This window comes from Pongo pygmaeus, chromosome 4 (genome assembly GCF_028885625.2).
Source record: "Pongo pygmaeus isolate AG05252 chromosome 4, NHGRI_mPonPyg2-v2.0_pri, whole genome shotgun sequence".
In the NCBI taxonomy this organism is placed as follows: domain Eukaryota; kingdom Metazoa; phylum Chordata; class Mammalia; order Primates; family Hominidae; genus Pongo; species Pongo pygmaeus.
The window spans coordinates 70,192,129-70,210,573 of NC_072377.2; the positions used below are offsets into that span (position 1 = coordinate 70,192,129).

Genomic DNA, 18,445 nt, shown 5'->3' on the forward strand with positions numbered 1-18,445 from the left:
CCTCTCCTCCTCTCCCCTCCTCTTGTTTTTCTTTACGACAGGATATCACTCTGTTGCCCAAGCCAGAATGCAGTGGTATGATCATAGCTCACTGGATTCTTGAACTCCTGGGCTCAAGTGATCCTCCCACGTCAGCCTCCCGAGTAGCTATGACTACAGGAATGCACCATCATGCCTTGCTACTTTTTAAATTTTTTGCCACTCCTCACTATGTTGCCCAGGCTGGTCTCAAACTCCTGGCTTCAAGTGATCCTCCCACTTTGGCCTCCAAGAGTGCTGGGATTACAGGCATGAGACACTGCATTCAGCCCTTCTCTAATTTAGAGTTATGCTTTTCTTAGCAGATATTCTATGAAGTAATACTTTGATATCTCATGAATATATAGTTTCTCATCAATCCTTTATGTAAAAATTTTGCCATCCATTGGTGATTCTTGTCCTGAATCAGTTACTTCAGTAGGAGTTGCAAAATAATTATTTTCTGTCGTTCCATTTATATTTATTATCTTGCATTCATCTATAAAGAAAAGCTTTCACTCATCAACTGAGGCTTTGATTATTTTGAGATATGCTTCCTGTAGAAAAGCCTGGATAATTCTTATTTTTTTATTACCAATTTTTTATAATAACAATTGCGATAGTCACCTCTAAGGGTGGCAAATGAGGTTTTCTTATTTGTATATCTGGCTTAATCTTTTATGAGTATTATTTATGCCTCATGGATTTTTATATTTTCAATATGATTACATAAATGACAGCCATTATCCTTTTTGAAAGTCAAATCATCTCAACTTCGGCCTCTTTTACTTTTCCAATATTTCAAGATTTAGGGTCCTGGGCAAGAGCACCTCCTTGGCTCTGCTAAGGTCATATAGGCATGCCCTGGCTGGCAAGTGAATAAGATAAGATCTTTCCAGGTTATGGGGTTCTGAAGTGGGAGGCAGTTCTGCCTTCAAACTAATTTGGGATTCTTTTAAAATACAAAGGCTATTTGGGTGCTGCTTGGCCCAAACAACAAATGCTCCCACTACAGTATTAGAGCCTCTGAATTTATATTTTCTAATATCTTCCTTTAGAGCCTGAAAAGTTAATTTCCCAGATGTCACCTATCCATATGTTAATATGTTTTATGGAATAATTAGTATTATTTGTTATAAATTTCTGAATTAGGATAAGTAGTATTTTTACTTATGTTGTTTTTAGTAGGTCTCAGGTATTGTGGATTAATCCTAATCCTTGGTTCACAATGCATTTTGTCACTAAGAAATACATTTTTAGAAAAATTTTAAATGACAAATAATAATTGTGTATACTTATGGGGTACAACGTGAGGTTTTAATATATGTATATATTGTGGTATGATTAAATCAAGCTAATTAACATATCCATCACCTCATATCCTTATGTTTTATGGTGAGAACATTTGATATTTACTCTCAGCAATTTTGACATATACAATGCGTTATTATAACCATGGTCATCATGTTGTGCAGTAGATCTCCAAAATGTATGCCTCCTATACAATTGAAATGTTGATAAAAGAGAAAAATGTTTAAGATTATTTTTGAAATAGTTATTCCACAAACATTTATTATGCATCAACTGTGTATCTGGTACAAAATACAGTGCAACATGCTAAGGGCATTAAAAAAAAAAAAACTTGGGGTAACAACAAACATAGAAAAGTATTACTTTGTTTGGCTGAATAGACTACATTAACATTTACAGTGAGACAAGATGTGGCCTTTGGTTGTTAAATATTCTGGGAATAAATAACCTCAGAAAGACTGTGATTTCATCAAACTCACACAAGCAACTAGTGGAGTGAGCCCAAATGGCCCACTTCTCAGTCTTTTTCTAAGAATTGTGTGTTCAGTTTTGGAAGAATTATTTTAAAGTTCCATAGTAGAAGCTAGTTAGTATTCACCTATAAGTGTTCTGTGGTATAAATATATAAAGGGAAAGAAAGGATATTCATGATATAGCATAGGATTTGACATAATTTTGCCTAATTTATATAGATTGGTATGACATAAACAAGGACTTTGGGAATGGATGTGATTGGAAATGGTGATGTCAAATAGGGGAATTTAAATGATTGGATCATTGGTTAATTTTGTTATTGGGATAAACTTGAGAGTAAATTTGCCTTATTTTTAGAGGGAAGGTGGTTTAATTTTTGGTTTAAGGGCTAAATCTGTCAATTTTTTACTTTATAATGTTAAAGTTTTATTCATAAAGCTACGCATTACTGGTAATTATTCTGGGCTCTAACAGCCAACAAATGAGCAAAGAAGAAGAGTCACGTTGGGCATATTTTTCAGGATGTGATGAATCTGTCTAGTCGTATATATAAACATTATCTTCTTGAAATATTAATGTTAAAATAACAGTACATCTTGAATCATCTTTTAATGGCTCTGCTTATTTTGAAGTCTTCCAGCCACATCTGTCATATGGTGTGCCTTACAAGAAAATGAATCTGGTTTTAAAATGTTTAGAACTCAGAATAAGTCATTTTAACCAAAGCATATTAGAAAGCCTTAGTTAAAATAATTACAAATGTACATAACAGAGATTTTACAAGTCACTGGAACTTGAGACCCCGTCTTTCAAGGAGATTTTTTAATTAGAGGCTTGGTTTTCATATCTGTAAAGCAGATGATAAGCCCATGACCTGCCCACTCTCTGAGACTCCAGTTAGATTATATGTGTACACATACTTTGCTGATATGATTTGAACGTGTGATTCAGAAAACAAAGCTGGTGATTTTTCTCCCCAAATCATCACATTAACTTATAGGACTCCCAGAAGTACAGTTCCCAATTGGTAATTGACAAGAGAGATCACTGGTTGATTCTTTTCTAAATATGGCATATAGTACCTAGCAGGAAAAAAATACCAGAAAAGTACTAGGCTATAAGAATAACTATATTGATGACTTATGTTTTACCTAAGGCTTAAGATGTGACAAAGCAGTACACTGTACTTCTCTAGTTTCTTAGGGTAGAAGGTTATGTTATTGATTTAAAATCCTTCTTCTTTTTTAACATAGGCATTTACTTACAGGTATAAATTTCCCTCTAAGTATGTTTTAGCTGCATCTTGTAAGTTTTAGTACGTTGGGCTGTCATTTCATTCAACTCAGAGTACCTTGATTTCCCTGTGAGTTCTTCTTTGATTCATTGGTTGTTAGGAATATGTTGTTAATTTCCACGTATTTGTGAATTTCCCAAATTTCTCTCTATTATTGACTTCTAATTTCATTCCATGTGGTTGGAGAACATACTTTGTATGATTTCAATGCTTTAAATATATTGAGGCTCATTTTATGTGTTAGAATATGGTCAATCTTGAGACCGTTTCATATGCATTTGAGAAGAATGTATATTCTGTTCTCATCAGATAAAGTGTTCTATAGATTAGAGCCCACACCTTTGATCACTCACTACAAGGTATGAGGAGGAATGTAGGAAAAATGTATGACACTTTTGCTTTGACATTTTCTACATAAATATGTATAAACATTTCACAGACCTGAGGATTATGGATAAATATAATTTAGCAGCTCCTAGCAAAAAGGGAAGCAATTTGGGTTAGTTTTAAGAATGTTCAAAAGAAAAGAGAATCAAGATTTGTTCAAACTCCCAACACCATTGTGGATATTCCTCCTTTTCACATATAAGAAAGCAACCTCAGGAAGTTTTGTATAAATTTTTCCAATGTCACACAGCTAGTGCGATGTTGAGCCAGGACTTTAACCCATATTCTGGTTGCAAAGCTTATGATCTTTCCATGCAGGACTTAGAAATAGGAGGATATAACTGATGCTTGCTTTTGGTATTATTATATTATTGTTGGTTTTACTGTATATTGATATATTGTAAAGTTTTATGATAGATATTACAGTGTGAATTTTTACTTTAATAAGTTTCTATTTTATCGACACACTTTTCAAGTAGATGTTGAGATCTCCTAATAAAGCCGTCAGTGCTTTATTGTTAACTTATTCCTAACAACTAGCATAACGGAGCCAATCAGAATCTGAACCATGCGGTAAGACTGCAGTGAGTCTAAGTTTGTAGAGTAAGTCAGAGGTCCTGGCAAAGAAAGCCTTGTTAGGCATTAGGACAAGCCTCCTGTGAACTATAAGGAATTGCCTTGCAAATTGATGGAACATGAGAAAGTAATATCAGCCATGATATTCCAGCACTTTTTAAGAAGACCTGACCTCATGTGTGAAGTCTGAGCCATAGTCCACCGAAAGACATAGCAGACCCCACCTAGGGTACCTAAGCATAGTGAGAGTTGGAGGTTACTTTTAATTCACAACATTAGGGCTTATCTCTAACACTAACATCTTCTTTCCCAGAGCTAGGAAGGCTCCTCAAAGGAAGAAGGGGAATACAACTTCAAGAGATAAATCCAGAACCCATTTGTTGTTCATCTTTGTTGTGTTCGGGGGGGGTTGTTGTTGTTTACATTAGCTTTAGATACTGACATATCACATACCAGATTTATTTCCTTTTTAACTACAATAGTATTGTGCTACAGATTCTGAATAAATGTAAAATCAGAGTGGCGTATCAGCCACAAAGCTAATAGCAATATATTGAAAATTCATCAAGAAATTGCCAAGATTCTAGAAGACTACATTGCTCACCCAAAACATACCATCCCCATCTAACCCACATATAAGAAAAGTCGTTCTGAAAACTCTATGCTAACTGCAGCAATGAAAGAACATTTAGCTTATAAAGGGGCATCTGTGTTCCTCTGGCCCCTGGAAAATACCTGAGTTTGTTTATTATTGAATTTACCTGAGAGCAAAACTTTCTTAAGTATTTGCCAGTTGCCTCTTAAGTTTTTAGTGTTTCCAATGATAAATATTGAAGTTTGATCAAATGTAAAGTAACTAATTCTGTTCATCTCCTAAGTTTGTTTTCAAAGCTAAGAAAATATTGATAGAGTCTCAGACTTACATACGTAACATTGTTCTTGTACTATTGGTTCTCAAAGTGTTGTCCCCAGAGCAGCATTCTGTTTCTCAAGGTGTAGGCCCCACCCCAAAACCATAGAATCAGAAACTCTGGGAGTAAAGACCAGCAATCTGTGTTTTAACAAGCCTTCAGGTGATTCTGATATCAGCTAACGTTTTGGAATTACTGCTTAAACTATATTCCATTGAAACTACTTTCAACCTGACCCTATTTTCTTAAGTGGTCTTCAAATTCATATAGCCAATAAAACTTCTTTTTGTATTGAGGGTGAAATATATCAATTTTTGTTTCCTCAGGTTTATTTTTTTAGTTCTAGTTGTTGTATAGCATGTTTCACGTAAGCTGAAGTGTTGCCTCATTGCCTTGCTGTTTCTTACCTTATCATCTTTGCATATACCCTTCCCTCTGTCAAATTTCCACATCATTGCCTCTCTTCAATTTCCCACCTGTAAAAATAACATCCCTTTAGAATTTGATGTGAGGATTCAATGAGAAGGTATATGTGGATGTACACATACTTGGAACAGGACTTGGAACATTTTTGGAATAGAGGAAAAGAAAGCCATGTGAAATTCTAATTAATTACTTTATCAATTATAATTTTTAATAAATTTACTTCATAAAAGAAAATTTTGGTTTATTCATAAAATTAAGGGCAAATACTGAAACTTGCCATGTATCTCATTTTGGTTTAATGAACAGCAGTAGAGGTATATGTAGGCCAGCTGTTCACCTTATTCTATAAAATGGTAGTTTTCATGCACGAAGCATGAATCAAACCTAAATTAAGAACCCACATAAATATAAATAAAGCATCTTTTCCATTTGGGCTGAACTACTTTGAATTTCATATTAGCTAAATTAAAAATATGTTTTTATTAGGTGCAAGTAGTTTCCAAAGTGCTTTTCCTGGCTCACATCTTGTCCTTATTTTCTTGAAGGGTTGGTCTAGCACAGTTCAAGCAAGTTTTCTGGTCCTGTTTGTCTGCCAGGTGGTAACAGAGTAGGAAACCCACAGAGAGGTTAAGTCTATGCAGCCTTATGGAAAAGAAAAACTGACCTTTTCTACAGCAGTGACCTAGGAATGAGTCAGCTCTTGCATCCAGTCACTAGTAACTCTGAGGATAAAGCTTATTTTCAGCTAAATGCCAATTAGGGTTTCAGAGGCAGAGAATGTGCAGATCCATGTAGAGCAAATCTTTAAGCCACTGTAATATAGGTAAGAGTTTTTACAAAAGTCAAGAAACACAGATGATGACCCCTGCTGTGGCTTAGTGTCTATTGTATCCAAAAAGCTTTTATACCATATTATGTGTTTTATGTGTCTAGATGGCTAGAGAGGAAAGAAAACTCAGTTTGGGATGTTTTTTTCCCCTTAAAGTAGGAGCTTTCTTGTTACAGTTGGAAAAATACAAAAACTTCCCTCTTCTCTCCTTACTGATTCCTTGCCTCTGCCTATCCCCTACCCCCATGGCTCTTAGGATGGGAAAAAAAAACTAAAAAATGAGAATGAAAAGGTATTAATTCTCCAAAAACACCCTTTTAGTGGCATAGTGGCCATATGCAAGAGCTGAATCATTCCCAGAACAGAAGCATATATCAGTGTAGTTCCCAAAATGTTTAATTTTGAGAGGTGATACCAAATTTGAGCAAAATGTTTTTGAGTGATTTGGACTTGCAGTTTTATTAAATTCATACAGCCAGTTTATTCCTCATCATGGTTAATAAAATTGCCATGGAAATATTAAGAAACCTTTTTAAAAGTCTCAATGCTGTCTTTGTGTAGTTATAGATGTATTACTTAGTACAAATTGAAATACACCCTATGGTAAAATTTATTCTGCAAAAATAAAAAATCTATGTTGCATAAGCATTCAAATATGTCATACTTTTTGTTCTTAACGTAATATAGTCACTTCAAAATATTTGAGATTTTGCATGAGGTCATGGTAGAAATCAAAATGTTTTAACAAGTGGATTCTTAAATTGGTAAAAAAAAAAAAAAAAATACGTGATCCATTAAGTGTCTTGAACACTGGAGTATTTTTATTTGATTAAATTTAACTTTATAATGATGATTTCTTTTAATTTTAGAAATGAGCACGGAAAGAATGATGAATCATAATGTCTACCAAATTTGTTCAAGGAAAATTATTTGAAATATTCCCCTGAAAAAAGAAACTTCTTTTTTTTAAACAGAAATAAATTTTTCTTTATAACCAGAATTAATAGTTTATTAAATCATTAAGTCGTGATATTGCATTCTACGGAGCTAGCCATTGTTTTTATTTTGGTAAACCACCTTTCAAATCTTTGTTTTTGTTTGGTGGCATGTACACATATATTCACAAACATACAATTTTATATAAACTGAATAATTATTTGCTCTTACTATATTTATAAACAGTGTTTTCATGAACACCCATTACATTCTTCTTTTGTGCTTGACAAGGAGCTTGAGCACTTTGGGATTCTTATGATAAATGTATAGAATTGCTGAGTGGAAGGGTACACACATTTAGCAACGATACATTTTGCCAGTGCTTGAGAGAACTGAATTATTTTTTCATACCTTTAAAAAAATCCCATGATATTATAATAACAAAATATTGCAGCTTTAGGCAATCTCAAAGAATGATTAGCACTACCAACAATTTAGTTTGGTTTAATGTATTTATTGAGTATTTAATACTGATTTTATGTCAGATTTGGTGCTAATTATTGGAGTTGCAAAAGTGAAATGAATACAGTTTTATTGGACTACTGGAGATTACAAAGAAAATAAACAGGCTGCTAAAATACAATATGATAAGCTTAATGGTAAGGATAAATATAGGGAGCTTGTGCATCAGTATTGAGAGTTCAGAAAAGTCTTTGCAGAGAACATGGCATGGAAGCTGAGATCTGAAGGATGATTTTGAGTTATGAGAAGGGAAGTGGAAGAGAGAGGAGTGCTTTAGGAGGAATAGATGTGACTCAAACAGAATGACTCATTTTAGGCCTTATTCTTGAATAGATGCTCATGATATATCTCTCATCCATAACTGGTTCAGGACCCAGGTAGAATGGGCTTGCATGGGAAGGAGGCACTTCAATGTCTGTACCTGCACTGGATGAGAGAGGCAGGGCCAAAATTCCTAAACGTGAAAAGCTTCAGTAATTCAAAAGGATCACTTATATGCAGCTTCATTTGTGAAATACTTTGTAAAGCTTTATGATGTCCTAGAAGCCATTTTATATAATTTTGATACATGCTGATGAAAGTCTAGATGAATGCCAGAAAAACTTCCACCTCGTTTTTTTTCGTATTTAATCTATACCATGTACTATATTTAAAATCATTTGTCCATATATTAATTTTTTTACATAATGTTGAAATTGTTTTGATGTTGGTAAAGCAAATTTAACAAGGCAAGAACACTATGGGAAATGGGAAATCTTAAAGAATTTACGTAATGCTTATCTGTTACCAAGTATGGCTTTCACAAAAATGACCTCATCCTCTTTAAATCCTGATCGACATCATTCTATCTGATGCTCTTATCTCAGTGATTTTTATTCTGTGTGCTATATTTTAGACGTCTGTCTTCACAACAAAATTTCTCCTCTTCCCAAACCCCCACATTTCCCTCTGATGTGTCCCAGGATTCTGTACTCTTTCTCCCTTAGCGTATGCCTATATTTATTTAGCACCAACAACATATTGAGTCACAGTGTTGGATACTGTGATAAATGTGGTTCATTAATATTTTTCCTAATGACTTCAGTTTTTCATGAAAATAATGCCTACTCAGTATGAAAAATTAAGGCAATACAGCCGAAAGAAAAGAAAATAGAAACCTAAAACAACAACACACCTAAAAATATTCTGTGAACACTGGTGCAAAAGGAATGCGTAAGCTTTTTGTTTTGTTTTGTTTTGTTCACTTAGAAGCATTAATTTAAAAATAGCCGAAGAAAGAAAGCTCTTTTCCAAGAACAGTAAAGGTCAATCAATTAAAGGAAGTCTATTAATGTAATATAGTATGTTAATAAATTGAACAATAGTATTTCAATTTTTCAAATACATAAATTAAGTAACAAAACAACATTCCTTCTAATAAAAATATTAAATATAAATAGGACTTCTCTGTGATAAATAGTAGTTCCTTTTCTAAACCAAAATTCAAAGTATTATAGCAATAGACCCTTCTCTCTTAAATTAAGATAGTGTATATCTTCTTTTAAGAAATGTCTATTCCTATCCTTTGCCCATTCAAATAGGATTATTGGTTTTTTTTATTGTTGAGTTGTTTGAATTCTTTGTATTTTCTGGATATTAGCTCCTTGTCAGATGAGTAGTATGCAAATATTTTCTCCCATTCAACAGGTTGTCTGTTCACCTTGTTATTTCCTTTGCTTTGCAGAAGCTTTTTAGTTTAATATAGTCCCATTTGCCTATTTTTGTTTTAGTTGTTCTGTGCTTTTGAGGTCTTAGATGTAAAAATCTTTGCTCTAAACCAATGTCCTGAAGTGTTTTCCCTATGTTTTCTTTTAGTAGTTTTATAGTTTTAGGTCTTATGTTTAAGTCTTTAATCCATCTTGAGTTGATCTTTGTATATGGTTAGAGATAGGGGTCTAGTTTTATTCTTCTGCATGTTTTCCCAGCACTATTTCTGGAAGAGGGTATTCTTGTCCCAGTGTATGTTCTTGGTGCTTTTGTTGAAAATCAGTTGACTGTAAATATATGTGATAGTTCACATATTTTGTCAATTTACGGTGTCTCATGTGTCATGAAGGCTTTGCTCATTTAAAAATTCTTTTTCCGTGATATTTGTCTGACCGGGTTATTTCAAAAGATCTGTATTCAAGTTCTGAGATTCTTTCTTCTGCTTGAGCTAGTCTATCGTTGATGCTTTTTTTTTTTTTTTTTTTTTTTGGAGACAGAGTCTCGCTCTGTTGCCCAGGCTGGAGTGCAGTGGCACAATCTCGGCTCACTGCAACCTCTGCCTCCTGGGTTCAAGTTATTCTCCTGCCTCAGCCTCCTGAGTAGCTGGGATTTTAGGCATGCGCCACCATGCCTGGCTAATTTTTGTATTTTTAGTAAAGATGGGGCTTCACCATGTTGGACAGGCTGGTCTCGAACTCCTGACCTCATGATCCTCCTGCCTCAGCCTCCCAAAGTGCTGGGATTACAGGCATGAGCACCGCGCCCAGCCGATGCTTTTTTTTTGTTTTTTAGACAGTCTTGCCCTGTCACCCAGGATGGAGTGCAGTGGCACAATCCTGGTTCATTGCAACCTTCACCTCCCATGTTGAAGCGATTCTCCTGCCTCAGCCTCCTGAGTAGCTGGAGTTACAGACACGCACCACCTTGCCTGTGATTGTTAAAATCTCTATTTCTAGGTTCCTGAGACCAGTAACTCAGAGTGTTCAACTATGAGTTCCAATGCTTATTGCTCTGGTTTTCAGTCCCCCTCCTCATTTTCCAAACCCTGGATATTGCCCTTGATTTCTAGTGAGCTAAACATATGTATTTAAAGGTGTTTTTAAAAATGTACTCTATTCAGCACTTCTATGTGTTGAGTCACAAGAGACTTTTCAGGTTATCTAGTATACTGCCTTACTAGAAATGGAAGTCAAATTTGTTTTTCACGTTGAATTAACATCATTTGTAAAGTTGGATTGTGAAATAGAGATTTGGCTAAAGACTGGGTTTCTGCCACAGCAAATGTACTCCATTTCTGTGAAATCTTGGCTAAGCCAAGTTTTTGTTATGAAATAACATATTTGATTCTGAGATTTTTACTTGGTGCTTAGACAGAATAGCAATATCACCTACTGATATTATTGGCACTTTATGATTTTGTTTAAGATACACTGTTTAGTGTGTTTTGAAAAAAAGAATGAAATTTTCCAAGATTTGAAAGAGATCTTACAAAGATTAGGAGTCATCTACATTAGACTTCTAATCTTTTCATTAAAAATACATATGATCTTTCATATGGAAGGAGTAAGATTGTAAGTTTAAAGGCTATATACAAGTGTGTTTAGATTTCTCCTTTTCTTTCTAAATTACAATATATTTGAAGATATGGATATAGTCTTTTTATTCATAAGTAATGGTGTAGCAGATTATAAAGGGCACATAGAACATTAGCTCTCAGATTAATTGTTATCTTTTGATAGATACCTTTCAGGATCACTTAGACTAAAATAAGGTATATTCTCTGTTAGCCACCCTCGTAGAATTTCTAAGTATATATGCATTTCTTTGTTGACTTGCTTATTCTTTACCTTTTCAACTAGATTATAATGAAAGAAAATAAGCAATTCACTTTGAAGCATTTAGTGACCAGAGTTAGGATATGGGAATTTTGTAATTTTTAGTTTTTTAAAACTGTTACATTTCTCACTTGCATAGCATATGTTTAATCTAAGCAGTGCCCCAAACACAAAAACTAATCACTGTGCTTTTGAAATCTGTATCTCCATGGAAACAATGGAAAAACTTGCCTTTTTAATCTCTTTTGTTAGACTGAGATCTCATTTTGTCATTAATAGATTCCGTAAATAGCAAGAATAGGAATAGTGGTAGTGGTGGAGGTGAGAGCAATAATAATAAAAGAAGCAAATTTCTGTTTAGTACTATCTTGGGCCAAGTACTATGCTAAGTATGCCAAATAATTTCCATGGAATCTTAGTTCTTTCTTACAACAACCTTACTATTCTTTTCATTTCTAGGTGAGTGAACTGAGGCTTACATTGGTTAACTTAGTTGTCCAATGCCGTACTGCTAGTAATAAGTAGAAGAGAGCTTCGAACACAGAGTGGAGTTTTATTGACTAACTTTTGTTAGATATTTGCATGATATAAGTATACATTTTCAAAATGTGTGTATAAACTACAGTATATTTTGGCACTTTTTGAAATATGGTAAACCTACATCTCTGCTACAGCTGATGATACCGTAAGTCTAAAAATTGTGTGAAACATCTACAGTTTGAATACATATGATGGGCTTTTGTTACAGCTATTTTATGATTTCATCAACAGCCAAGCTGTTGTTTCACTACAAACAGATTGGATATCTTTGTGATTAAAGCAACAGGCTAAAGACCATGAAGGGTATACTATGGTTTTCAATCATTTCCATGTGTTATGAATTCTTATCAGATGTTGGGAAATAGCAGGCTTAAACTAACTGCAAGTGCTACATCCGTGGTCCAAGAAACAATAATCTGTAATGGGCATGTGTTTAGCCATTAGCTTCTTTAACAAGGCCTCTAAGCAAGTTCATTTACTGTCATATTTAAGAAACTAACACATATTCCATTTATGTAGATTTAAGATCTCTTCAACAGCATGTCACTCAGGTCTTGATAATCTTCATCAATTTTTTAAATGTGAATATTAGAGAAGATCAGTGCTTGACTTCATCACCCTTATATTAAAATAATATTTCTTATGACATAAGAAAAAATAATAGACATAACTAAAAGTTTTCCTAAGGTACATTCCTAGAAACTGGAGAAAATGAAAGCATCTGGGAAAAAATAAAAACTAGACTGACAGTTATGCAAGATACTTGACATTTACATTTTAAATCCTCAATCTCATGTTCAAAAGCTGCACAGTTAAAAAATAATTTCAGGATTTTAAAAAACTACTTCAATCAAGTAATACGAATGATCTTATAAAAATTGTAAATATATTGACATTGTAGTAATAAAAAGTTTCTTATGTAGTTATTTATTAATAATATCTCCTGTTGTATAGAAGATATTCAGTTTAAATCCCTCTACTGGATATTTATTTAAAGAAAAAGAAATTGTTATATCAAAGGGATACCTATACCACCATGTTTATTGCAGCACTATTCACAATAGCCAAGATGTGGAGTTGACCTTAGAGTCCACCATTGGATGAATGGAAAAAGAAACTGTGGTGTACATACACAATGGAATATTACTTGGCCATAAAAGGATGAAATCCTATCATTTGCAGCAACATGGAAGGAACAAGAGGTCACTGTGTTAAGTGAAATAAGCCAAGCATAGAAAGACAAATATCGTATATTCTCAATCATATGTAGGAGCTGAAAACCTTGATCTCATGGAGGTAAAATGTAGAATGATAGAAACCAGAGGCATCTGGGTTTGTGTGTTGGGGGGATGAAGAGAGATTGGGTAATGAGTATAAACAAACGGTTGAATAGAAAGAATAAGCTCCATGCTCAATAGCAGAGTAGGTTGACTATAGTTAACAATAATGGATAGTATATTTCAAAACAGCTAGAAGGGAGGACTTGAAATTTACACAACACATAGAAATGTTAAGTACTTGAGGTGATAGATACCCTTAATATCCTGACTTTAGCATTACGTATTCTGTAGCTGTAACAAAATACCACATGTAGCCCATAAAAATGTACAAATATTAGAAATCAATAAAAATTGTAAATAAATAAAATATTCAGTTTAAAGGTAAGGTATGAGTCTAAAAGTACTTTTCACTTAGTAGGTGGTTAGCAGGTTAAGTGAAAACTGCATGAAGAATTAAGATGTCAGTGTCACGTTGATAATTCTATTATTTACTTGGATAATTTTGAAAAATCTCTTGCCATCTGTATACTTCAGCTTTTTTGTGTCTAGGATGAAGATGTCAACACTCAGCATCTCACTACTTCCTTAGTGATGTGAATGAAAACCAAGGAAATAACTTTAATTCAAAATGGCCTTTAAAATGCCAAATCAAAAGGAATTAAATGATCTGCTGGTATAACTTCTTACACTTATAATTTTGATTATGAATTTTAGAAACATTATTTTTTGCCTTACTTAAACTATTTTTCTGTGATGATGAAACTGAGGCAAAGAAGGAGAATTAATTGCCTTTTCATGGCCAAATAATGCTGTTTAGTCTAGGTCTTTTGGTAAACACATTTCTTCCCAAGACCCCCACCCAAATACTTTGTCTAATCATTTGGAATGCTATAAGTTGACATTAGTTTTAAACGAAGAAAACAACTCATCACTGGCATTAGAGTAGATATCTTTAGCATAATAATTAGTGTCATTTTATCATTAATTTTCACAGTTTTAATCTTTAAATTGCTAATGTAATTTAACAGTCATGAGTTGGTTGTAGTATATTTTGAATATAAAAATAAATGCCTTCTAAGCACCTGGTAGTCAGCACTGTCCTGGGTTACAGATTAAAAAAAAAAAAAAAAGCACCTGTTAGTGTGCCTACTCATATTAATCCTAAATCTTTGCATCAGTTTTGCATATTATATATGTTGAATATAGACACAATGTATAGATGAGAAAACTGAGGATCAATGAGGTTGACAATTTTCCAAAGCTATACTCAAGTGCCGCTTTTTCCATGAAGCCTTAAAAGATGAGGAAGATTTTAGTAGACAGAAATAGGGGAAAAATACCATTTTAAGTAGTGGAAATGGCATGAACAAAGGAGTATGTGTACTGAATCTCAAAGTATGCCAAGGTAATTATGACTAGTATGTTTTGACTGAAATTTAGAGTAACTGTAGAGGATATGTGGGGGATAAGTTGAAAAAAAGTAGTTTGAAGTTAGGTCATGAGAGAGACTTAATTACTTAAGAAAGAAATTAGTGCATAATTCACTAGGATTTAAGGAGCTATGAAGATCAGGGGAGTAGAACTGTAGGATTTGGGGTGTGTGTTATAAAATGAATGGAAGAAAGGTCAGACCAGCGGCACATAGACCAAGTAGGAGACTGTTGACCAAGTGAAGTCCTGATGGCCCAAACTAGATTGCTGTCACTAACCATAGAAAGGAGAAGACTTGATAAAGGAAAAAGGAAAGATGTAGTAAGTAAGCGAGTGATAACTAGAAGGTGGGCTTGACAACCAGCATTGTGGTAGCTTTATCAGAAATAGAAAAGAGAGGAATTAGTTGGTGTTTGTTGAGGAGCTAACATTATCAATCTCACTTTTAAAATGGCAAATTTGATGCATTTGTGGTGTGTCTAGTGGAATTTTTCATCTGGCAGTTAGAAATGTCAATTTAATCTTGAAAGTGGAAATATGTAAATAACATAGGCTAATAATCTTGATTTTATATGTTGGGTGCATTAAGACAGAGAGAGTTGCAGTCCTGAGTGTGGATGAAATTTATAGAGAGGAAAAAGAAGGTTGAGAAGCATCTAATTTTGAGGATCAGAAGGTAGAAAAGTAGAACCAGTGGAAGCAGAGAAAGAATATCAAAGAGGTAGGATAAGATCCTAAGTGTCATAAGACACTCATGACACTATTTCTGAAACAGCAGAGGGGCAAAGTGGGGTAAGATGTTCATCAAAGTTGGATTCTTTTCAAGGTCTAAGTTACAATCTAACCGGAAGCCATTGAAATTTGTGATTAGGGGGTCATAAGTTACTTTTGAGAGAGCCATTTAAGGAGTGTGTGGATTACAAGTCAGGTATTAAAATGGGTGGATAGCGGGTTAAATGAAGACACTAAGAACAGTTTAGAAATCGTTGCAAAAAAAAAAAAAAATGGAAAGGCCAAAGGTGTGGAAAAATTGAGGGAAAATATTGTCACTTTACTCACAAATGTTTGGCATTTATACTTTACCCCAGATCCTTCTCTCAGCTCTATCTTTCATTACTAGTTACCTTGCCCCACTTTAAATTATTTTATACAATAGCCAAATACCTTCATGTTTTAGCGTGTACCCTGTTTTTCCATCTCTCTGTCTTGGTTTAGACACACTGCTTGGATGCGTCTTCATTCTGTCTGTAAATAGCTAATTCCTACTTATCTTTCACATCGCAGTTCACATGCTTCCTCTGTGAGGCCACCTCTTATTTGTCCTGCAGTACTCTTTCCTTCACTGAATTTCAAAATGCTTCAATCGTTTATTTGTCATGGAAGTTGCTGCTTTTTATTATGTACTGTTTTTATTATTGATGTACATGGCTTATATCCCTCCTTGGAATTTAGGCTCCTTGATCATTTTCTCAAGGTGTCCATGAAACAACATGGAAAGAGCATAGACCTGGAGTTCAGATAGTCCCACTTTTAATTTCTAGCTCTGTCACTTACTCACTATGTGACTTCTAAAAAGGTGTTTATTTGATCTTCATAAACGTCAGCCTTTTTACCTATAAAATGCCTATATCACAGCTCATTAAAAAGATTATTAAGGGATAGAGGAGGTAACTGATTTATAGAACCTAGCAAAGTGAGGTTCCCTTCCTTAATCATCTTGATTTCTGTGCCAGTACCCAGAATGTTACCATATAAATATTAAGTGCTCCAAAAATTGCTAAATGAATTAGTAATTTCTTTGCCAATACTAAATGTATAAAGCTACTGTAATTTCTAGGCTGCTGATATTTTATTGGGTTTTTTTTTTTAAGAAATTCTTTTTTCCATTAGGGAGTAACTTATTGCAGATTCACTAGATAAAAAATATATTCACTGCAGAAATATCTGGTGGATAAATGCTGATGTCATGCAAACCATATTAAAATTCAAATGAAATATAACTGTGAGGAAAACAATAAGTGGCTTAGAGTTAGTAACAGTTTATAAAAGCCATTTTTTTTTTTTTTTTTTTTACGGTTTAAGCAGAGACTGGGCTTTGAGGAGGCCAAGACAGTGCTTTCTGGACTCTAAAGTAAGCCCATAGTTTGGCAGTATATGGTGACATATACTCCAAGCTTACAATTTTAATTCTCATTTGAATATATTTAAATATATTCTGATGCCAGTGGATAGGATGATGTTCCAGAGAATGTAAGACTGGGAATCCTAAAATTAGACTGTGATCTAAAAATTGGTTTAAAAACTTGCACTTTGTTTCAAGAGTTATGGATTCCACAGTACTAACAAATGGTGTTGCTTGAATAGTCTCAAAGATTTTGACAACATTGTAAATCTTCAATCACTTGAAACATTTAGCATAATGAAGCAAGTTTTAGTAATCTGTATAGACCTACCCTTCTCTGTCTCACCTTGTCATTTTTGAGTTTTTATTCATCATTGCTCAGTTTGTATATTATATGGCTACATTAATAGTGTGTCTAAATCTTTGACTATTTAAGGATAGATTTTTAGAAGTAAGCATTATGCATTCATTGCCCTCTTAAAATGATGAACAGAGTTGTTTGCTGTATATAGTAGAAATAACATCCATTTATAATAAATACTAAAGAACTATGCCCATATGACAGACAGCTCTTAACAGTGGTGCTATTTTAAATAGATGACCTAAATCATAATAGCTACTGTTTGTTGAACATGTCTTGTGTGCTTAATATTTTACATACCTTACCCCTAATTTATAGTTGAATAAACTGAGTCTCAGAGAAGTTAAGTAACTATTCTCAGGTCACCTGGCTAATAAGTGATAGAGTTGGCTTTTAAATCAATACTTTCTGAATCCAAAGTTAAGTCTTATAATAGCTATGTTCTACTCCCTCTACAATAGTATCGTAAACAGTCTATATTTTCTTTGCCTCATTCTTTGTGTACTTCAAATTATTCTCATAACTAGTTTGTCTACCCTAGAAATGCACCATTTCCTCTTCAACTCTCAAAATAATCTGTACCTCAAAGACCTTAGTGTTTGGAAAACATCATCTAAATGACTGAATTACTTACCAAATTGAAAGCTATACAAAGTAGCATAATAAAAAGACAGGAATGTTTGGTGGAGTAAATGGAAAATGTGTTTGCTGTTCCCTGTGCAGCGGCTACCCAGTTCCATTTTTATGTCATGCCAAGTAAATATGGGATATCTACAGTTTATGTTCATATAGCTTTAAGAAATAGGAAGTAATTGTACTTACCTGAGAACACATAATGAGAGCCTAAACTAGGCATTGATGGTTAAAGTCAAGAGGAGCTGTTATATGTGAGAGAGATTAGAAAATGGTGTACTTCAACACTGATTCAATGAAAGGAAAGGGAGAAGAGTCCAAGGGAAATTTAAAGTCTGGTCATTCAAAAGATTATGGTTCCATGATCAAATAGAGACTTCAGGAGAAGGAACAAATTTGGGCAACAAGGAGAGGATTTCAGGTTTGCACATAAAGAATTTGTAATTATGTTGAGATGTCCAGCCTGCTGTTTCTCTAGAGTTGAGTCCTTGAAATGAAGCTAGTCTCAATTGAGATTTGAAAACTGGCACAAGACAGGGATGCCCTCTCTCACCACTCCTATTCAACATAGTGTTGGAAGTTCTGGCCAGGGCAATTAGGCAGGAGAAGGAAATAAAGGGTATTCAATTAGGAAAAGAGGAAGTCAAATTGTCCCTGTTTGCAGATGACATGATTGTATATCTAGAAAACCCCATCGTCTCAGCCCAAAATCTCCTTAAGCTGATAAGCAACTTCAGCAAAGTCTCAGGATACAAAATCAGTGTACAAAAATCACAAGCATTCTTATACACCAATAACAGACAAACAGAGAGC

At 34.0% G+C, this 18,445-nt stretch overlaps 1 protein-coding gene and 1 long non-coding RNA gene across 3 annotated transcripts in view; one reads left to right on the top strand and one right to left on the bottom strand.

Annotated features, from left to right (window-relative positions):
* Positions 1–18,445, top strand: part of CWC27 (CWC27 spliceosome associated cyclophilin) — a 264,667-nt gene that overhangs the window by 94,927 nt on the left and 151,295 nt on the right. The gene's annotated exons all lie outside the window — the stretch shown is intronic.
* LOC129036421 (uncharacterized) overlaps positions 1–18,445 on the bottom strand; it is a 51,753-nt gene that overhangs the window by 31,005 nt on the left and 2,303 nt on the right. The window contains exon 2 of the long non-coding RNA XR_008502536.2: positions 5,379–5,447. This is a non-coding gene — a long non-coding RNA (uncharacterized LOC129036421). The remainder of the gene's footprint in view (positions 1–5,378; positions 5,448–18,445) is intronic.